Source organism: Eretmochelys imbricata, chromosome 2, assembly GCF_965152235.1.
Source record: "Eretmochelys imbricata isolate rEreImb1 chromosome 2, rEreImb1.hap1, whole genome shotgun sequence".
NCBI classification, from domain to species: Eukaryota; Metazoa; Chordata; order Testudines; family Cheloniidae; genus Eretmochelys; species Eretmochelys imbricata.
In genome coordinates, this window is record NC_135573.1 from 179,382,838 (window position 1) to 179,396,424 (window position 13,587).

General features: G+C 44.6%; 1 protein-coding gene across 2 annotated transcripts in view; it reads right to left on the reverse strand.

The window, feature by feature from the left end:
• Positions 1-13,587, reverse strand: part of GPR141 (G protein-coupled receptor 141) — a 44,839-nt gene that overhangs the window by 13,883 nt on the left and 17,369 nt on the right. The window contains exon 2 of one of the 2 annotated variants that reach the window (XM_077809230.1): positions 3,012-3,178. The gene's annotated coding sequence lies outside the window, so the exon portion shown is untranslated. Of the gene's footprint in view, positions 1-3,011; positions 3,292-13,587 lie in introns of those variants that run through there. The other variant, XM_077809229.1, reaches the window with a different exon arrangement.

Here is a 13,587-nt window from a genome sequence, read left to right on the forward strand (position 1 = left end):
GTCACACAGCTGTTACAGGAGCCACTGTAGACAGCTGCAATCCACAGGGCCTTGGGCTGGAACCCGGAGTAGAGGGCGGGCCCACATTCCCCCTATCCCTCCATCCCCCCCAACTCCCTACTTGATACCAGAGGAGTTGACCTGGACTGTGGATTCACGAAAATGGCCAAACTGAGGGCTGCCGTGAATCTCCGAGGCGAGCAAATCCACCAATAAGCACAACACCCACCAAGGTAGAAGGGAAACTTTGTCACAATAGCTACAGCACTTGACCCAAGGTTTAAAAATCTGGAGTGCCTTCCAAAATCTGAGAGGGATGAGGTGTGGAGCATGCTTTCAGAAGTCTTAAAAGAGCAACACTCTGATGCGGAAACTACAGAACCCGAACCCCAAAAAAGAAAATGAACCTTCTGCTGGAACATCTGACTCAGATGATGAAAATGAACATGCATCAGTCCACTCTGCTTTAGACAGTTATGGAGCAGAACCTGTCATCAGCATGGAAGCATGTCCTCTGGAATGGTGTTTGAAGCCTGAAGGGACATATGAATCTTTAGTGCATCTGGCATGTAAATATCTTGCAACGCCAGCTACAACAGTGCCATGAGAACACCTGCTCTCACTTTCAGGTGACATTGTAAAAAAGAAGTGCATTATCTCCTGCAAATGTAAACAAACTTGTTTGTCTGAGCGACTGGCTGAACAAGAAGTAGGACTGAGGGGACATGTAGGCTCTAAAGTTTTACATTGTTTTATTTTTGAATGCAGGTTTCTTCGTACATAATTCTACATTTGTAAGTTCAACTTTTGTGATAAAGCGATTGCACTACAGTACTTGTATTAGGTGAACTGAAAAATACTATTTCTTTTGTATTCTGTGTTACAATTGAAATCAGCATATTTGACAATGTAGAAAATATCCCAAATATTTAAATAAATGGTATTGTATTATTGTTTAACAGCTTGAATAATCACGATTAATTTTTTTAATTGCTTGACAGCCCTAAATATAACTTCCCTGTTCCAACTTGCTATTCCTTTGTTTATACATCCAAGGAGCACATTAACCCTTTTGGTCATATGACTGCAATGGGAGTTTATGTTCAGCTATTATTTACCATGACTCCTAAGTCCGTTTCAGAGTCACTGCTTCTCAGAATAGAGTCCCCCATCCCGTATGTATTTTTTGGATTCTTTTTCGCTAGATGTATGGCTTTATATCATACCATACACATAGTAATACACACATTGTGTGCTTGTGCCCAGATCCAGAACACTCTGTATCAGTGACTAGTCCTTTTCCATATCTTTGTGCTATCTGTAAACTTTATTATTAATAATTTTATATGTTCTCCCAGCTCATTGATAAAAATATTAAATAGCTTAGGACCAAGAACGAATCCCAGTGGGACCCCTCTAGAAACACATGATGATTAATGATGATTCCCCGTGTACAATTACATTTTGAGAAGTATCAGCCAGTTTTTAATCCATGTAAGATATGTCATGCTGATTATGTATTGTTCTAGTTTCGTAATAAAAATGTCATGTGGTACCAAGCCAAGTGTCTTACAGAAGTCTAAATTTATTACATCAATACTATTACCTTTATCAAGCAAATTTGTAATCTCATTTTTAAAAAATCAAGTTTGACAAAATCTCTAAAAAGTATTATAATCTGTGCTGACGAATGAATTAAGCGGTCTCTCTCTTTCTCTCTCTCTCTCTCTCTCTCGCAAGTGTCTTTGCAAAATTTATCCTGTGATAAAGATCTGTATCAGGACTGTCAGAATTGCCCTCCGTAATCATGTAGATTTTCATGTAATCCAAAGGTTGGACTCCGTGGAAGAGGCATTTATATTCTTTGTACAGCTGACTGGGACCTGTTTTCCCCTCTCAAAATTTCAATGAGAACGAAAATTTTCCTTTTGTGTTGAAGTTTTTAGTGGAAATTGTTTTGGTTTTCATAACAGCTGAAAACCCTAAACCAAAATTTTACAAATTATCGACAACCAAAACCCAAAAATTTTCATTTTTTTTTACAAAAACCTGGAAAATTTTAAAAATAATTTTTTTCACAAAGATTTTCATTTAGTCAAAAAGCTATTTTATGTTAAAAAAGTATGACAGTTTTTGACTCACTCTAATTATTTTTGACTAATTCTAATTGAGTATGCTTATAAAATTTGCAGATGACACCACGCTGCGAGGGGTTGCAAAAACATGGGAGACAGGATTAGAATTCAAAACGACCTTGACAAATTGGAGAATTGGTCTGAAATTAACAAAAATTAAATTAAATAAAGACAAGTGCAAAGTGCTTCACCTAGGGAGGAAAAATTAAATGCACAACTCTTAAATGGGGAAATAACTGGCTAGGTGATGGTACTGCTGAAAAGGATCCGAAGGTTATAGCAGATCACAAATTGAATACAAGTCAACAATGTGATGCAGGGGTGAGAAAGACTAATATCATTCTGGAGTGTACTAACAGCAGTGTCATATGTAAGACACAGGAGGTAATTGTCCTGCTCTACTTAACACTGGTGAGGCCTCAGCTAGAGGACTGTGTCTAATTCTGGGCACCACACATTAAGACAGTTGTGGAAAAGAGGAGGGAAGAACCTACAAAAATGATAAAAAGTTTAGAAAACCTGACTGCTGAGGAAAGGTAAAAATAATGAGAAAAGAAGACTGAGGGGGACCTGATAACAGTCTTCAACCATGTTAAGGGCTGTTATAAAGAGGATAGTGATCGATGGTCCTCCATGTCAACTGAACATAGGACAAGAAGTAATGGGCTTAACCTACAGCAAGGGAGGTTTAGTTTAGATATTAGGAAATCTAGCCCTGTTTCTATGATTCTTCATGGTGTAGATTGCAGTGACTGCAATATCCACACTCCAACAAACAAACAGACCCCTATGAAACTTGTAAAATACATTTCTGCTTAGAGAAAACTGAAGTAATTAAATATATCAGATAGGAGAGTACACATTTACTATACATACCTATGATTTTTCCAAACAATTTTTAGAGATCTCTGTCACTTTTTCTGTAGTTCATTTACTGGATGTGAGCCGGTGGTCCCTCTGTGTGTGCCACCATCTGACTGAAACTTTGCAGTAGAAATCCAGTCTATTGATGTAGATGTAGACAAAGGACATATAACTTGTCACTGGAATGATGGAAAACAAAGGAGACTTCCAAAAATGCTGTATTCTTAGTTCTGGTTTTTTGAAAATAAATAAATAAAAATGGGGGGGTTACACAATAGAACTTTCCTTACAATCTTCTTTACCCTCCTAGCTGCCATGGGCATGTCATCTGACTTACCAGATGCAGCATCAGAGGAAAAAGAGAGAACAAACCCAAAATTTATGCACAAAAGAGGGAGGAGGAAGGGGAGGAAAAGTGACCTCCGTATACCGGAAACCCAAAAGAGTATGTGTTAGGAAAATAATACCACAAAAAAGCAATGAAGAAATGTTTCTTCCCATACCAGAACAGCATAAATAAGTAACAGTTATGAAAAATGGCTGTACAGAAAAGCTCTTAGATTTATTTAAAATAAGAAAGAAAAAGGCAGTTGGATGCATTTTTTTAATTACAAACTTTGCTTTCAAACCAGTTACAAATTGAATCACAGAACAGATTCTGCTTTTCCAGACACATACACCTTGTTCCTAATCAGGGTTTGTCCTCCACACTTTGAAGCTCATTGATTTGTATCTTCATTTTGTGCAATCTAAAATAATAAAGATCCAGATTCCCAAAGGTATTTAAGTGCTTAGCTCTCACTGAAATCAATGAAAATTAAGTACCTGAATACCTTTGGGGATCTGAGCCTAAATAAATGGTTTTCAATTAAAAAAAATATCATTATGTTACTTTCTCCTTTGGACCCTGTCGAAAGCGGTGACCCTGATCCTCAACTGCATTAGGGCAGCTTTGTGCCTAAAGCTTTTTTACCTAGTCCCTGGGTTTCCCTTGCATAAGGGGATGCTGAAGTGGTTTAGAGCCTCAGTAACAGCTTTTATATCTTTTCTGCCTCCCTGGAGTCAGTTCAGAGGATATGGGCAGGGGAAAGGACACTGGCATGCCCTGATACCTTAGTAATCTCTACCCCAATGACCCTTTGGCAGTACTGGATTTACCATGGCACGACTGGCGCCAGGCCCACGGTCCAAAGGGGCCCCAGCCTGGCCTGCTCTTCTCCATCCCCTGTTCTCTCCTGCGGGGGCAGAAGCTTGGTGCTCCCAGCTCCTGGGGCTCCTGCTGCAGCAGGGCAGGCTCCACCAGCAGCCAAGCTCTTCTCACGCCTCTTCCCCCAGTGTGCCACGTTCCCACCCCTCCCTTTCCCAGCCGGCAAATAGCTGTTTGCCAGCGCAAGGGAGGGGGAGGAGTGGAGCCGCAGTGTGCTCGCCACTCAGGGGAGGAGGCGGAAATGAGGCAGGGGCAGGGCCTTGGGGAAGGGGGTGGAATTGGGGCATGCCCCCTCCAGCCCCCTGCCGTGAGCGGCTCAGGGCAGGAGGCTGGGAGCACCCCCACGACCCCAGCCCACAACCCCAGCCCCCACCCCCACAACGCCAGCCCTTACTCCTGCACCCGCCACACATACCCAGCCCTCCCATGAACCCAGCCCTGACTCCTGCATCCCCTACACATACCCAGTCCCCCCACACCCGATGCCCTTACTCCTGCACCCCCAATATCTCCACCCCCACCACCAAACGGGAGCTCCTGCACCCCCCCCCCCACAATTCCCACCTGCACCTCTCGCACCAAATGGGAGCTGCCCCAGGTAAGTGCTCCACACCCCAACCTCCTGCCCCAACCCTGAGCCCCCTCCCTCACCCTAACTCCTGGCCAGACCCTGCACCCCAACCTGCTCCTGCACCCTAACTCCCTCCCAGACCCCCTGCACCCCCAGCCCTGTGCCCAGTGCCCAGTGCACTCCCACCCTCAGCTCAGTGCAGAGAGAGATGAAGAGAATGGGCTAAAACCAGGGAGAAGGTAGGTACCTGCTCTATGTGGGCAGGGGCGGGGGGGGGGATCCTGTTTACCCCCTCCCCAGCCCTGCTGCGCTTGAAGTTTACCCCCAGCCCCTCCCTTGCTCCAGGGACCAACCCTAGCTCCCGCCCCACTGTGCTTTTGCCCCAGGCCCCTGCCTTGCTCCAGTCAACAGGGACTAATCCTCCCCCCATTCCCTAATGTGCTTATCTTGCCCCTGGTCCCTGCCTCGCTCCAGCTGGGGACCAATCCTTCGCCCCCTCTGTCATGAGTCCCTGGGCGATGCTCTGGAACTGCTCCCTATGAAGCCAGTCAGGACTCTGGGGAAGTCTCCTTTCTGTGAACAGCCTGTCTTCAGGACACAAAGCTCACACAGCTTCCACCTTCCTGGGTCTGACCTCAGAGCATTCAGCATCCTCTGCCCCTCCGTGCACTTCCCACAGCAAGTCCGCTCAGGCGGGGGTCCTGGGGAAGCCAGAGGGTCCTGCACCCCAACTTCGCAGTCAGACGTGACTCTCAGCCAGCCAGTAAAACAGAGGTTTATTAGACGACAGGAACATGGTCTAAAACAGAGCTTGCAGGTGCAGAGAAGGGGATCCCTCAGCTGGGTCCATTTTGGGGGGCAGTGAGCCAGACAACCGCGTCTGCACTTCACTCCATATCCCAGCCAGCCCCAAACTGAAACTCCCTCCAGCCCCTCCTCCTCTGGGCTTTGTCCCTTTCCTGGGCCAGGAGGTCACCTGATTCCTTTGTTCTCCAACCCTTTAGCTCTCACCTTGCAGGGGGGAAGGGCCAGGCCATCAGTTGCCAGGAAACAGGGTGTTGGCCATTCTCTGTGTCCAGACCCCTGCACACACCTGCCCTCTAGGGCTCTGCAACGATCATACACCCTTATCCCACCCCCTACATACTTAAGAACTGCCTAGGGGAAACTGAGGCACCCCCACACTATTCAGAGGAAACATGAAGAACAGTCCCGCTTCGTCACATCCCCCCATACCTTGCTGTCAGGGTGGATAAAAATCAATGATTTTTTTAAAAAAATTAAAAAATCGGATTTTTTTTAACTTAAATTGGATTTGTGAGGGGGAAAAAACCTATCTAAAGATAGTTTTAATTAAGATACATTATATCTTATCATGGAATAGGGATTATAAATTCTAATTCTATAGTATGAGACAATATATTGATGTAATGTTTAAGAAAAGTTTTGTAAATGAGTTCTAATAGTTCATGGATTAGAGACCCAATTTTATGGGGTTCCACGGGCTTCTGTATAGATTATTTAGGTTACTCTTTCTATCTACCCAATGGGACGCAGTGCTCAGTCTAGAAGACACCATCAGGGATGCTTAATTTTGCAGTTCTCAGACTGTGGGTTTGTGTCTCTAGCGGTAACATGCTTGTTAACAGCAAAACTGTTTTTAAATAAATAAATAATATATAGAGGTGAGAAATAACAGACCTCAACTCTATTGTCCCTCTGCAAATTTGTGTTCACAGAGTCAATCCTTTATCTCTCTCTAAAAGTGAAAAGTTTCAAAAAGTTCAATGAATAGAAGATTGTTGGGGGCAGATCTGGACAAGGAGAAGAAGTCTGGAGATAAATGTGAGAAGCGAGGGACATATGCTTTTTTGTTAAAATATTATGTTTGCTGTTGAAGAAAAAAATCCAGAATACTTAACGTTGTTGCATTAGTTAAATAAAACAATTTAAATGTCTGTCTGGTGATGTTCTCCTAATACAGCATGGCAAGAAAATCCTCCAAATATTAATGATTAACCTGTTCAACTGGAGATAGTTCACCTCCCAATGACTTCATAAATATCTGCTTCAATTATCTTTGGTAAATGAAATAACCAAACAATCATTAATTTTCTGATATAGCTGTAAAACTCATCTGAAAAGTTTTCAAAATAAATCACTGTTTAAAAAAGTATAGTGTGTACCTTCTAAAAATGAAACCTACATCTATCTCTGAGTTTTGAAGAATATGTATTAAGGTTATAACAACCAACAAGAACTCACTTTTATGTAGAAAACCATGATTAAATCGAGTCTTCCTGACTCGTGATTTAACTCATGATTTAAATCAAATCCACCCTGCCCGCTGTGCTCTTGCCCCTGACCCCTTCATTCCCCAGGGGGGCCCACAAATATGTTTGGTGCCGGGCCCACAAAAAGTTAATCTGGCCCTGCCCTTTGGTGTAACGGCATTCAGCACAATTTAGAGTAAACCGCAAGTTCCTTTAAATTATGCTAGAAAACTGAAGGAGAAATCAAACGAGGCTTGAAAACAGCAAGAAAAAATTGCAAGAAGAACCATAATAAAATCTTATAATAAGATTCTTTGTCACTCATTCTCAGTCTAGAAATTTTAGAGATGCTTCCCCTACCCCATTCATCAGTCAGACTTCTGAAGCTTGACCTATTAGTCTTCACTCCCAGGGAGCCTCTAAGCTAACTACAGTACTAACCCCTTCTGTCCATTCCTCAGATGACCCTTGGATTTCATTTCCACTCTAAGCAAAGGATCCAACCTTACTACCCAACTGGCTTTTCTTTTTCCTCTGGAGAACTTTTAAAATCGGCATGCTATGGGTTTCCGTAGCAACTGGTATTCAGTCAGCGTAATGTTTTCTATCATATGCCCTTTGTATGCCACAATGGATTCTCAGATTTAAAATCTGAACAATACTCTTTTTCCTTCTGTGGCTCCCAAGACACCTGGTCTTTTATTCTGTGATCTTTATGTCCCAGAATCCTTTGTGATCCATATCCCAGAATCCTTTGTGTTCTATATCTCAGAATCCTTTGTGCTGTTTCAGGGGAAAAAATGCTGTACAAAATAATGTTTTGCTTTAAAGCCATTATACACATTATGCCAAAAGGACATATTTACTCTGAAGTCAACAGGGTTTCTCATGTGAATGAGGTCTACCCATGCGAGTAGCGGTTTGCATGTTGGAGCCCTCAATCCATATAATTTTGATATAGTTACAATCATCAAAAATATAAAAGTATCATTTATACATTGTTACAGAAAATTCCATAAATTATACATTCCCCAATGCTGAAGCGATTGAGGCGTGTGTGTGTGAGAGAGATAGAGCAGTGAGAGAAGCCAGCAAACCACAATTAAGGCTGTGATTCTGTCACAGAAGTTGCGGATGTCACAGATTCCATGACTTTCCGCGACCTCCGTGACTTTCGCAGCTGCAATGGCCAGTGCGTCTGATCCCTAGGGCCAGCTTCTCGGGCACCCTGCAGCCAGCCGCACCAAGCGCTGCTGGAGTGGCCCCGGGGCCAGCCGCACCGGCCGCTGCTTAGGTAGTCCCAGGGTGACTGGCTCCAGGGAGCACCTGAGCAGTGGTCCCAGGGGCTGGCCCAGGGCCAGCCACTTGGTCGCTGCTTGGGCAGCTGGCCCAGGGGAAACACCCAAGCAGCAGTCCCAGAGCAGCTGGCCCCAGGATAGCGGTTCCAGGGAGCTGCCTGAGTACCTGAGCAGCAGTCCCGGGGCAGCCCCAGGGAGCACTTGAGCAGCGGTCCCCGGTGCCTCGGAGCAGGGATGGCTGGGGGCAGTCAGCCCCTGTGGCCAGTGCAGGGGCTAGCTGTTGGCCCTCTGGCCCCCACTGCCTGGTGTCCTACCAGCAGTGCCAGCGGCCCCAGGTGCTGCTAAGTTTTAGTCAGGGGTATTTATATAGTAAAATTCATGGACAGGTCACGGGCCGTGAATTTTTGTTTATTGCCTGCGACTTGTCCATGACTTTTACTAAAAATACCTATGACAAAATCTTAGCCTTAACCATGCTTCACTGGCTAGGGAAGCTACAGTGAGAAGTGAGAATCTCAACCAGCAATCCACGGATATGTGGCTGGTTGAGGCTGCTTGGACAGTAGTGGACCTTGGAGCTACAGTCCTCTTAGCTTCTTAATTAGCAGCTGCCCACTCTTCATCCTCCTCCAGACAAAGGACTTTGCTGGGGTTAGAGAGAGGAGATCAGAGCTCTAAGATCTACTGCTGCCCAAACAGTTATAGTTGGTGCCCTCTCGATGGATCACGGGCTGACACTCTGAAGAGCCACACCTGGCTTTCCAAACTGAGACTGCCTGAGAGATTATTTCTTGGGATCTGGGAGGGCATTTGTAGGAAGGGCTTTGAGAAGGTTTTCATGAGCTCCGTCTTTTGTGCTGCCTCGCGGCATGGACCCGCATTTATCCCCCACACATCCTTCTCCCCTACCTCCACCTCCATCATTATTAAAGTCATCCCTCCAATTTCTCTTGCGTTGGGTGTCTCACTCCCACATGTATGTCCCGTGTATGTAGCTTCTCCACCCCCTCTGCCTCTCTGGCAACGATGAAGGGTTTTGTCAAACAGAGGCCACCTCAGGGATGAAGCTCTCAGTTCTGCTCTGTGGGAGTTGACACTCCTCCCTTCTTCCTGTTCTGCCTCTGCTGTTTGATCAGCTGAAAAGAGTGAAGGTAGCTCACACTACCACACAAAGACCTGTAACATGACCTCGCTGTGATTAGCCCATGTTGTGTGCAGTTATACGTGCAGTGCCTCAGGCCTGGTCTATGCTAAAAAGTTTTACCAGTAAAACTTGCCTTATTTCTGCACGTCCTTGTGTGAGTCCATACGCAGTTTTGAGTCCTGTCAGTAAAACCCTGACTTTCTGTCCGTCAAGTTAAACCACCTCCTGAATGATTTAATCCCTCTAGCAGCACCATTCCACAGGTACAGTACCTGTGTATCACCTATACCAGTAAAACTGTGCACCAGCAACAGTTCCCCAATGCCCCATGACAGGGACTGCTCTGGTCACAATGTTGAACTCTGCTGCATAGAGGTCACATTGACCGTAAACCTACCCCCCATCTCCTTTAAAATGCCCAGGATGTTCTGGACATGCCTCTCCTCCTGCTACACCCCCTTTGTGAGGTCACAGGATATGGCATCCTATAAAGCTGCAAGGAAGCCTTGTGCTGCTGCCTAGTCCTGGCTTTCCTTGGCTTGGTGAGAAGGAGCAGCCCAGCGTGGAATTCCACAGAAATGAAAACATTTTTGCAGATGTTTCAAAGGAGCTGCCGAAGCTGGGGCAGCAACAAGCAGCAATGTCAGGCCACGGGGAAGGAACTACAACAATACTATCAAAAAGCAAGGGAGGCCAACAGAAAAGCAAGGCATCCTCCCCTGCCCTATGCCACTATTACGTGGAGCATAGTAAATGTGTCATATCCAGTGCGTGTACAGAAATATGAGGTTTTGCAATAGAGCCTGGGCTATGTCAGTGTGTTATGTGCACCCTCTCGCTGGAGGGTGGAGGTTCAGAGCCTGTCAGTGACAATAGAAAGTGTAATAATGCATGTGTGTTAAGAGGTGTGGCTCAGCTTTGGATTTCCTTACTTATATGGGTTTGTTACGAGTGGGTTTTGCCCGTAAGGAGCCTTTTGCAGGTTTCTAATGCAGTTGTTGTTTGTTAGAATATAGAATACTGGATTGGAAAGCAAGCATGCAAAGCTTTCACCATTTAGATACCATCTTACATTATTACATCCGTTGTTTCACAGTAAGTTAGCACACAGGATGTAATGTAGTTCTGTGGTATTATACAATGAGACACTAAGCAGTGGCATTAAAGGTTTTTTGGATTACATAGTCCTAGTAATTTCGGTAATGGGTAATGACTATAGAGATGTTCAGGTATCAGACAATAGCAATAAAAAAAAATCCCTAGCTCTTTTTCAGCAGTAGATCTCAAAGCACTTTACATAGGAGGTTAGTATCATTATCTCCATTTTAGAGATGGAGAAACTGAGGCACAGGGATGAGAAGTGATTTGCCCGAGGTCACCCAGCAGGCCAATCGTAGAGATGCAAATAGAACCCAAGTCTCTTCAGTCCCAGTTGAGTGCTCTATGCGGTTAGGCCACTCTGCCTTGTCTTCTGCATTGGGTGGTTCTAGAATGTTTGTGTATCCAAGGATCAGAGTACGGATGGGGGAAATAGTCATGGTATTCTCAAGATCAGCACATAAACCCACATAGCTGACTGTTTTTTACGAAAATTGTGCAACAACGTTGACATTTTCAATTGTTTTCATTAGGCTTCAGGGTTAATGTGCCACTATGCTTAATGGGAGCAGTCCATACCTTTGAATATCTGCAGACTCAGATAAGGCTATATCCACAAGGTTATGGGGAGTAAACTTTGTTTTAAGCGAGTGCATAAATTCTACAGAAAATGGTGAGGGCATAGGAGAAATAGTTTAATTTTTGTTGTTGGAGGTTGCAGTTGATGGTCTGTGATATACAGGAGGACAGACTAGATGAGCTACTGGTCACTTATCTCTAGGATTCTGTGAGAACAAAGATGCAGAGCCACACTCAGCCCAGCCCTTAACAAGCCTATGTAATATTGCTTTGGTTGGTATTAGAGCTGGTGGAAATTTTCTCTGATTTTCAATAGAAAATGCAACTTCTGCACAATCAAAATTTTCCATGGGAATGTTGCAATTTTGCTAAAAAAATAGATTTTCCATGTACGAAAATAAAAACAAAATGTTTGCTGTTGGACTCAAGCAATGTGAATTAAAACATTTTGGTTTGTTGAACTGAAACGAAACATTTTGTTTCAAACCAGTTAGACACTGAACAGCATCTGGCTAAGGTGCCTCATGGGAACGGGTTGCATCATGCCCCCATCATTCCTTATGGGCTGCGCTCCTTGGCTGGATTACATTACCATGTTTCAAAATTTCTACACTGAAATTCTTCAGAAATTTCCATTCTGCTAAAAATTTTGATATTTAACTTTTTATTCGGATTTTGGATTAAAACATATGTTGATACCCTGGAATTTGGTACAGAAAATCTGATTTTTACGAGTCCTAACTGGTGTCTAGTTTCAAGCCCTAGATAGGTACGGAAGATTTGGGTACACCTCGCTGAAATTCAGTCATGCTCACTCAACTAATGGCCAAGATTTTGCTACAGTATATATCTATATTTTTCTTTGGACATTAAAAAAAACCCCAAGTGTTACATACCACCTTGCAGAGAATAGTTTATTGGAGGGAAAGTTTACATTTCCATCAGCAACATACGGAGCAGCAAACAGAATGTGATTATTTTAGCAAAGCTATACTACACAACTCCAGCTGTGTTATAATGCAGGGGTTAGAAAGTTACATTATTTTAAACTTGTGACTAACAGGGAAGTGCCTTAATAAAATGCCAAATAAAACAAATGCAAATAGGTAGTAGGTTACAGAATCACTATTTCTGTTCTTTGGGCATCTGGGTAAGATACTCAGTTGGTATAAATCAGTATTACTTCATTGACTCCAATAGACTACACTAATTTACACCAGTTGAGGATCTGACCCAGATTACTAAATCTTCATGGCCTGACTTCTCTGTTGCAGTAAGGCCCCTTTCCACTGTTTGAATGGTGTAAAATGAGAAGCAGGCCCTTTATGTTCAAGCATAATACATGCTGTATTGTTAGTGATTACTTCTGTTGGGGACACTGGGGCATGGCCACTGGGTAACTTGAGGGGATGGAAGACCACGAATGTCGAGGAAGCCCCCTCGCACTAGGCCCAAGTGTCCTTGGCCTCCCCTCCCGCCTGGAGGCACTCGCAGCAGCTCTGCGTACTGGGCCCAAGTGTCCTTGGCCCCCCCGCCTGGAGGCACACACAGCAGTTATGCTGAGAATCTGCAACAATATGCTGCAGAATCAGACTGCCTGAAACTAAGCAAGGCCAAACAGGGCAGATATGGAAGAACAATGCTGAATAAAGCAGCTTTATGTATGGTTTAAGAAATGATACAGAGAACAAGAGCACTAGCTGGGAGCTGGATTGGCTGGCTATATGGATACTTGGGGCAGCTTGCTATTGCATAAGTATGCTGGGAAAAAGGATGTATAAAAGCCTGTGTAACTTCCTGCTCTGTGTGCAGGATTTGAGATTTTATTCTCCCTGTACCTTTTTGCAGCTGCAAATAAACTTTTCTGCTTCTCCACCCCGTTGTGATTATTGGGTGTAGCACACCGGGTAGCGAACCAACTCCAGCTGTTGGTTAGCCTCTCGGCACTGGGTGCCGGCAACAGCTTTTGGCGTCACTGGGTGGGCTGACGAGGCTGCAATTGAGCCTTTCCCGGACCCCTCCTGGAGGTCGAGGATTGTGGCGAGAACTGACACGCAGTGCGCACCGGTGAGTTCACCGGGGCCTCGGAGGAGATGCGATTTGATCGACCCCGGAGGGCACAATGGTGCAACGCACTCATATAGTGGAGAAGCAGTTGTGGTGGACGACGGTGAAGAACCGGTCCCTTGGACATAGGGGAGGAGCAGTTGTGGACGACAGTGAAGAACCGGTCCCTTGGATAAGGTAGGAACCTTTTGAAATCCAGATTGTATGCTCTGTTGGAACCTGGGGACGCCCAGAGTTACCCTGTAGGTATGGGACAGGGACAGAGCTCGGGGGTTAGGGCATGGTGTACGCCCCTAGAATGCGTTCTAGCAAACTGGAAGGTATTTGGTGCGGATCCGATGACTAAGAGCC